Genomic DNA, 8873 nt, shown 5'->3' with positions numbered 1-8873 from the left:
GTCCATCCTCTCTCCTCATCACGCTGCTTGATCCAGGCTTGGTGGGATCTTCTGTCACGATCGTTCATTAACGAGAAGGACCAAGGCGCAGCGTGATATGTATTCATATTTATTTACGTACTGACCACACGACAAAACAACAAACGAAACGTGAAGTCCAAGGTAGACAAAATAACATACCTCACACGGAACAAGATCCCACAACTAACTGGTGCCAACAAGCTGCCTAAGTATGGTCCCCAATCAGAGACAACAAGCTACAGCTGCCTCTGATTGGAAACCACCCTGGCCAACATAGATCTACACGATCTAGAAACTAAACATAGAAAACTTAACATAGACACTACACACCCTGGCTCAACATTAAGCGTCCCCAGAGCCAGGGCGTGACATATATCCCTTCCATAAACATTGGAACTGTAATAACTGAACCAGCTGAAATTAACAAATCATTATTTAATTTGTACCAACAAGTCAAAAACGTATTGTACTGAGAAATACCTTTTATTCCATTTAAGTTACTAAGTTACACAATAAGCCTAAGTCTCAATTGGATGAACGAATCTCAATACAGGAAATCCACAATGCCATTTTCGAGATAACAAAATTAAAGGCAGCAGGAAGTGATGGTTATACCTCAGAATTGTATAAGCAGTTTGTAACTATACTTTAACCAATACTGCTTAGACTGTATCATATTTTGGGGGGGATCATGGTATTGTGAATGGAACTACTGCTGAGGCAATTATCACACTCATTCCTAAAGGGGAAAAATACCTGTCTCAATGCTCTGACCATAGACCAATCACTTTACTAAATGTTGATTTTAAGATACTTTCAAAATTATTAGCAAACAGACTTAGTTATTCACCCTTTGATTTCAACTGATCAGGTTGGTTTAATTTCAAATTGATATAGCTCCGATAATGCGAGGACATTTTATAATATGGTGCATAGAGCTAAGATGTTGCAGGTACCAGATGTATCACTTGTTGCTGAAAAAGCATTTGATCAAGTAGAGTGGAAATATTTATTCTATACAATGGAAAGATTTGGCTTTGGTCCTTTTTTTAGAAGATGGGTTTCCAGTAGGGGTGTAACGATCCATCTACTACATCGATGTATCGATTTATATTCCTATGATCCAACTACATCGATCTGTGCTCGGCGAGTTGGCCTTTTGGACAACATATATCAATCTAACATCGTTTTAAAATGTAATAAATCGATTGTATCGATACTAGGAAATAACCCATTGGATTTAAGCACGTCAGACTTTATATGGATGTTTTTTCTTAGCACTTTTAATGATAAAGGCTTTAAACATTACTCGATTCAGTCTGCCTATCCGTGACGTCATCGCCCCGCGCCAGCAGCAGCGCAAAGGCGCAAAGACAACAAAACATAGCATGGCGGACGACAGAGGAGAAGCCGACGAGCGAGAAATTATCAAGCCACCATTGCGGTCCTTACAAGAAACAGGAATCTAGGAAACTTCACCTGCACTGTCCAGTATCCAGGTATTTATTTCAGTCACACTGGTTGAATTTTTGGCTAAAAGGTTACTGAATCGATTTCAAGTCACTGAATCGTTTCGGATCGTATCGTTCTAAATGAACCAATATCGTCCTTGAATCGTATCGACAACCACGAATCGTGATACAAATCGAATCGTTGTTAAAACGAATCGTTACACCCCTAGTTTCCAGTATATACAATAGCCCTGGAACAGCAGTTATAACACATTGTATTATATCTCCTTTCTTTACGTTGGAGAGGGGCACAAGGCAGGGATGTCCGATGTCTCCCTTGTTCTTTGTTTTAGCGTTAGAACCATTAGCAGAAGCAATAAGACGACAAAGTGATATTGAAGGTATTGTGGTGGAAATGCATGAGCATAAACTGTCAATGTACGCAGATTACATGTTTTTGTTTGTTAGGAATCCTAAAACGTCAATTACCGGTCAATTAGTATACAGAGAATGCTGGCTTCAGAATAAATTGGAAAAAGTCAGAGGTTACTCCGATAAAGGATCTATGTACTGAAGAAGAAATTTCAGATTTCAATTTTGTTTAGGCCCCAGAAGGTCTGAAATCTCTGGGTATTTTGGTTGTCAATGGTTGAAGAGAACTTGGAAGCTACTGTGAATTATTTGAAAGCAGACTTTGTGAGATGGTCCTCCCTCGTTTTAACATTCAGAGCAAGAATTGAATTAATAAAAATGACAGTGTCTCCAACAATCAATTACAAACTAAGCATGTTACCTCTTAATGTACCGCAATCCTTTAAGAAGATCAATGAAATGATCACTAAATTGATATGGAATTCAAAGCAACCTCGCATTGCCTTAGAGAAACGAATGATGCCACAATACAAAGGAGGCATGGCACTTCCGGATAGTAAAACATATTACATGTAACCAGATAAACCATATACTGTCTCTACCCACCAAAAGAACCCCCCTCTTGGGTAGCAATTGAAGAAGAAATGTTTCACCCCATGCCACTTAGATTTATAGCATACAGAACACTACCTGAATATCTAAAAGACCAATCAACAATATCTGCTTCTTGGAATGTTCTCAAAATTGTTGGAAATAAATGTGTACCTCTTTTTATGTACCTCTTTTTCAAGCAACCATCTGGAGAAATCCACACATATTAACCAATCACAGACCGGTATTCTGGAGAGATTGGCTACAGATGGGAATTTGGACCGTGTCTTATTTACATTTAAACATGATTTGAACGAATTGGAAAGTTTCATAAAGGGTTTCCATTCCCAAAACCACCTGGCATCCAGGGTGAATATACAGTGGGGAAAAAAGTATTTAGTCAGCCACCAATTGTGCAAGTTCTCCCACTTAAAAAGATGAGAGAGGCCTGTAATTTTCATCATAGGTACACGTCAACTATGACAGACAAATTGAGAAAAAAAATCCAGAAAATCACATTGTAGGATTTTTTATGAATTTATTTGCAAATTATGGTGGAAAATAAGTATTTGGTCAATAACAAAAGTTTCTCAATACTTTGTTATATACCCTTTGTTGGCAATGACACAGGTCAAATGTTTTCTGTAAGTCTTCACAAGGTTTTCACACACTGTTGCTGGTATTTTGGCCCATTCCTCCATGCAGATCTCCTCTAGAGCAGTGATGTTTTGGGGGTGTCGCTGGGCAACACGGACTTTCAACTCCCTCCAAAGATTTTCTATGGGGTTGAGATCTGGAGACTGGCTAGGCCACTCCAGGACTCACGTGTACCTATGATGAAAATTACAGGCCTCTCTCATCTTTTTAAGTGGGAGAACTTGCACAATTGGTGGCTGACTAAATAATTTTTTCCCCCACTGTACTCTACCGTTCAAAAGTTTGGGGTCACTTAGAAATGTCCTTGTTTTCCATGAAAACATACATGAAATGAGTTTGAATAGGAAATATAGCAAAATGAATAGGAAATGTAGTCATTGACAAGGTTAAAAATAATGATTTTTTATTGAAATAATAATTTTGTCCTTCAAACTTTGCTTTCGTCAAATAATCCTCCATTTGCAGCAATTACAGCCTTGCAGACCTTTGGCATTCTAGTTGTCAATTTGTTGAGGTAATCTGAAGAGATTTCACCCCATGCTTCCTGAAGCACCTCCCACAAGTTGGATTGGCTTGATGGGCACTTTTTACGTACCATACGGTCAACCTGGTCCTACAACAGCTCAAAGGGTTGAGATCCAGTGACTGTGCTGGCCACTCCATTATAGACAGAATACCAGCTGACTGCTTCTTCCCTAAATAGTTATTGCATAGTTTGGAGCTGTGCTTTGGGTCATTGTCCTGTTGTAGGAGGAAATTGGCTTCAATCAAGCGCCGTCCACAGGGTATGGCATGGCGTTGCAAAATGGAGTGATAGCCTTCTTTCTTCAAGATCCCTTTTACCCTGTACAAATCTCCCACTTTACCACCACCAAAGCACCCCCAGACCATCACATTGCCTCCACCATGCTTGACAGATGGCATCAAGCACTCCTCCAGCATCTTTTCATTTGGTCTGCATCACACAAATGTCCTTCTTTGTGATCCGAACACCTCAAACTTCGATTCGTCTGTCCATAACACTTTTTTCCAATCTTCCTCTGTCCAGTGTCTGTGTTCTTTTGCCCATCTTTTATTTTTATTGGCCAGTCTGAGATATGGCTTTTTCTTTGCAACTCTGCCTAGAAGGTCAGCATCCCGGAGTCGCCTCTTCACTGTTGACGTTGAGACTGGTGTTTTGCGGGTACTATTTAATGAAGCTGCCAGTTGAGGACCTGTGAGGCGTCTGTTTCTCAAACTAGACACTCTAATGTATTTGTCCTCTTGCACAGTTGTGCACCGAGGCCTCCCACTCCTCTTTCTATTCTGGCTAGAGCCAGTTTGCGCTGTTCTGTGAAGGGAGTAGTACACAGCGTTGTACGAGATCTTCAGTTTCTTGGCAATTTCTCGCATGGAATTCATTTCTCAGAACAAGAATAGACTGACGAGTTTCAGAAGAAAGTTATTTGTTTCTGGCCATTTTGAGCCTGTAATCAAAACCACAATTGCTGATGCTCCAGATACTCAACTAGTCTCAAGAAGGCCAGTTTTATTGCTTCTTTAATCAGCACAACAGTTTTCGGCTGTGCTAACATAATTGCAAAAGGGTTTTCTAATGATCAATTAACCTTTTAAAATGATAAAGTTGGATTAGCAAACACAACGTGCCATTGGAACACAGGACTGATGGTTGCTGATAATGGGCCTCTGTACGCCTATGTAGATATTCGATTAAAAATCAGCCGTTTCCAGCTACAATAGCCATTTACAACATTAACAATGTCTACACTGTATTTCGGATCAATTTTATGTTATTTTAATGGACAAAAAAAGTGTTTTTCTTTCGAAAACAAGGACATTTCTAATTTCTAATAGTGTATATATACCACAGCATTCTGCAGCGGTACGCCATCCCATCTGGTTTGCGCTTAGTGGGACTATCATTTGTTTTTCAACAGGACAATGACCCAAAACACACCTCCAGGCTGTGTAAGGGCTATTTGACCAAGAAGGAGGGTGATGGAGTGCTGCATCAGATGACCTGGCCGCCACAATCACCCGACCTCAACCCAATTGAGGTGGTTTGGGATGAGTTGGACCGCAGAGTGAAGGAAAAGCAGCCAACAAGTGCTCAGCATATGTGGGAACTCCTTCAAGACTGTTGGAAAAGCATTCCTCATGAAGCTGGTTGAGAGAATGCCAAGAGTGTGCAAAGCTGTCATCAAGGCAAAGGGTGTCTACTTTGAAGAATCTAAAATAGAAAATATATTTTGATTTGTTTAACACTTTTTTGGTTACTACATGATTCCATATGTGTTATTACATAGTTTTGATGTCTTCACTATTATTCTACAATGTAAACAATAGTAAAAATAAAGAGAAAACCTTGAATGAGTAGGTGTTGATGTGTATTTTTAATGGATTATCAGATAAAATTGAGTTAATCATGAACATATAGTTAACATTCTTTGTGGCTAACTGAATTGGGCCGTTTGTTTTTGTCTTCAAACACAGTGAAAAGAGCCAGGGTTGAACAGAGTTTAAACTAAACATGAGTGTTTTTGCAAGATAAGGATTGATTAATTGTAGTACTCTGAACTTAATGAAAGTTGAGTTTAGCCGCTCTCAGAGACAAAGGAAGTGGGCGGAGCAATAAAAGAGCTGGAAAACTTGTGGTCCTCTGTAGCTCAGCTGGTAGAGCACGGCGCTTGTAACGCCAAGGTAGTGGGTTCGATCCCCGGGACCACCCATACACAAAAAATGTATGCACGCACGACTGTAAGTCGCTTTGGATAAAAGCGTCTGCTAAATGGCATATTATATTATTAAAACTGAAGAGGACTATATAAACTGGAGGGAGACTGTAAGGGGGAGCCATTCTGCAGACTGGTATCGGCTTTGTTGAAAACTTTAATAAAGTCATTTCTTGATGCAACAAAAACTCTGTAAGACCTTATTTGTAATAAAGTATAGTGGTTATTTTCCACAACAGTGTGTCCAAACTTTTGACGGGTGCTGTATATATATCAAATCAAATCAAATCAAATTTTATTGGTCACATGCGCCGAATACAACAGGTGCAGACATTACAGTGAAATGCTTACTTACAGCCCTTAACCAACAGTGCATTTATTTTAAACAAAAAAGTAAGAATAAAACAACAACAAAAAAAGTGTTGAGAAAAAAAGAGCAGAAGTAAAATAAAGTGACAGTAGGGAGGCTATATATACAGTAAAATAAAGTGACAGTAGGGAGGCTATATATACAGGGGGGTACCGTTGCAGAGTCAATGTGCGGGGGCACCGGCTAGTTGAGGTAGTTGAGGTAATATGTACATGTGGGTAGAGTTAAAGTGACTATGCATAAATACTTACTTAACAGAGTAGCAGCAGCGTAAAAAGGATGGGGTGGGGGGGCAGTGCAAATAGTCCGGGTAGCCATGATTAGCTGTTCAGGAGTCTTATGGCTTGGGGGTAGAAGCTGTTGAGAAGTCTTTTGGACCTAGACTTGGCACTCCGGTACCGCTTGCCGTGCGGTAGCAGAGAGAACAGTCTATGACTAGGGTGGCTGGAGTCTTTGACAATTTTGAGGGCCTTCCTCTGACACCGCCTGGTATAGAGGTCCTGGATGGCAGGGAGCTTTGCCCCAGTGATGTACTGGGCCGTACGCACTACCCTCTGTAGTGCCTTGCGGTCAGAGGCCAAGCAGTTGCCATACCAGGCGGTGATGCAACCAGTCAGGATGCTCTCGATGGTGCAGCTGTAGAATTTTTTGAGGATCTGAGGACCCATGCCAAATCTTTTTAGTCTCCTGAGGGGGAATAGGCTTTGTCGTGCCCTCTTCACGACTGTCTTGGTGTGTTTGGATATATATATATATATATATATATATATATATATATATATATATATATATATATAATTTTTTTTTTTTTATCCTGTGCGCTAGATTAGGGTTGGAGGAAAACCATACAGGATGGTAGCTCTAAAGGAACAGGGTTGGTGAGCCCTGGTCTTTTTTCTCTGAGCTACTTGACCCAGAGACTGAGAGCTCATTGTTTGACATTAACATGAGTGCTCTTTTTAATGTTTTCATCTCTGGGAGAAAACCCTTCATTCGATATACATTGCCTTTTCATGAGATTTAGATGCATATTCTGTGTGCATAACATGTGGCTAATGCTCATCAGCATGGTGCTCAGCTGTAAATGGGATACATGGGAGGTTGTGATGTTAAAACAGCCATATTATTTGTTTAACTACAACTATACACATTTAGTTTTACCCGACAAGACTCCTTCATCGTGTTCCCACCATTATACCTGATGAAGCCATAATAGTAACTCCTGTCAAAATGGAGGAAGATTTGGATCATTCTTGTCTTATTTTAGGGGGATGATTTTACTAATCCACAGCCTTCTACATATTTAGAACATACTGCATGTATTTGTACTCTGCTTATTGCAAGCTTGGATCTATAATTTTTTTTAACATCATGTTTTACAATGTAATGAAAACAGAATAATATCCACCTATCTATTTTTCTTGTCTGATTATGTTTTCCTGTTCCTATTTTGTGAATGAAGTCCATGCCTCTATAAACTATTATGGTTTAGAAATATTAATACATGTTTTGTTTTAAAATCTCCAGGCTTCATTCTCGTCCGTTCTACGTCTTATATTTGGGTGAGTCACAATTTAGCATGGCACTGCAGGTAATTAGCATACTATAAGTAGAAAAGGGCACACCAGCTTTCAAGGAACTGGGTTGCTGACAACTGTTCTAGAGTTTGAGAGAGAAAGGGATAGACAGGAGTCAGTCTTGGTATTGCAACATTGGTCAGTCACTCTCACCCACACCGTCTTTGATCCAACCTTGAATCATTCTAATTTCATTATAATCAGGGATGCACAATGTCTTCTGGTGGGACCCATCCCAGGTGAGTCAGAGCTGATGAACGTCATCATCATCATCATCATCATCATCATCCTCTCTCCAAACCTGTAACATTACTGGCTGCTACTGTGTTACTTACCTGATGACGTTAACACCACCATGGTTATGCCAGCTCAGGTAGACATACAGTGAAATAGCATGTGGAACTGTCTGAGGGGAGGAAGTGATGTAGAATGACTGGTTTGGTAAAATACTCTCGTTGCTGACACTGGCATGTCGTTCACACTGGCACAGTTTCCTGTCCAGTAACGAGTGATATTGGCACGTGTAAAGACATGAGTATTGTGTGGTTGGTATGTGTGTGTGGGTGTACTCTCGGGTGAATAGCATCTGTTGATCTGACACACAGAGTTTAGGAAGAGAGCAAACACCATTCAGTTCAATACCAGACACACTGGAAACCCCACAAGGACACTGTAAAGCCCTATACTGTTGCATCACACATAACTCCTGAGTGGCGCAGTGGTCTAAGGCACTGCATCTCAGTGCTAGAGGCATGACTGTAAGTCGCTTTGGATAAAAGCGTCTGCTAAATGGCATATTATTATTATTATTATCACTACAGATCCTGGTTCGATTCCAGGCTGTATCACAATAGGGTCCCATAGGGCGGCGCCCAGTGTCGTCCAGGTTTGGTCGGGGTAGGCCGTCATTGTAAAGAAGAATTTGTTCTTAACTGACTTGTCCAGTTAAATAAAGGTAAAATAAAAAACTCACACACCCAAGTTGACTCATCGCAGAAGAAGGACAGGAGACAAGGAGGCCACTCCAGACTATTGAGATACATTCTGAGTCCCCCCTCCCCCATTACCTCTTGGCTCAGTGTTGCCCTGCCGCCTCTGGCCA

Source organism: Coregonus lavaretus, assembly GCF_964263955.1.
Source record: "Coregonus lavaretus genome assembly, contig: HAP1_SCAFFOLD_756, whole genome shotgun sequence".
Lineage (NCBI taxonomy): Eukaryota > Metazoa > Chordata > Actinopteri > Salmoniformes > Salmonidae > Coregonus > Coregonus lavaretus.
The sequence above is the reverse complement of the archived record's forward strand: the minus strand, read 5'-3'. Positions refer to the sequence as shown.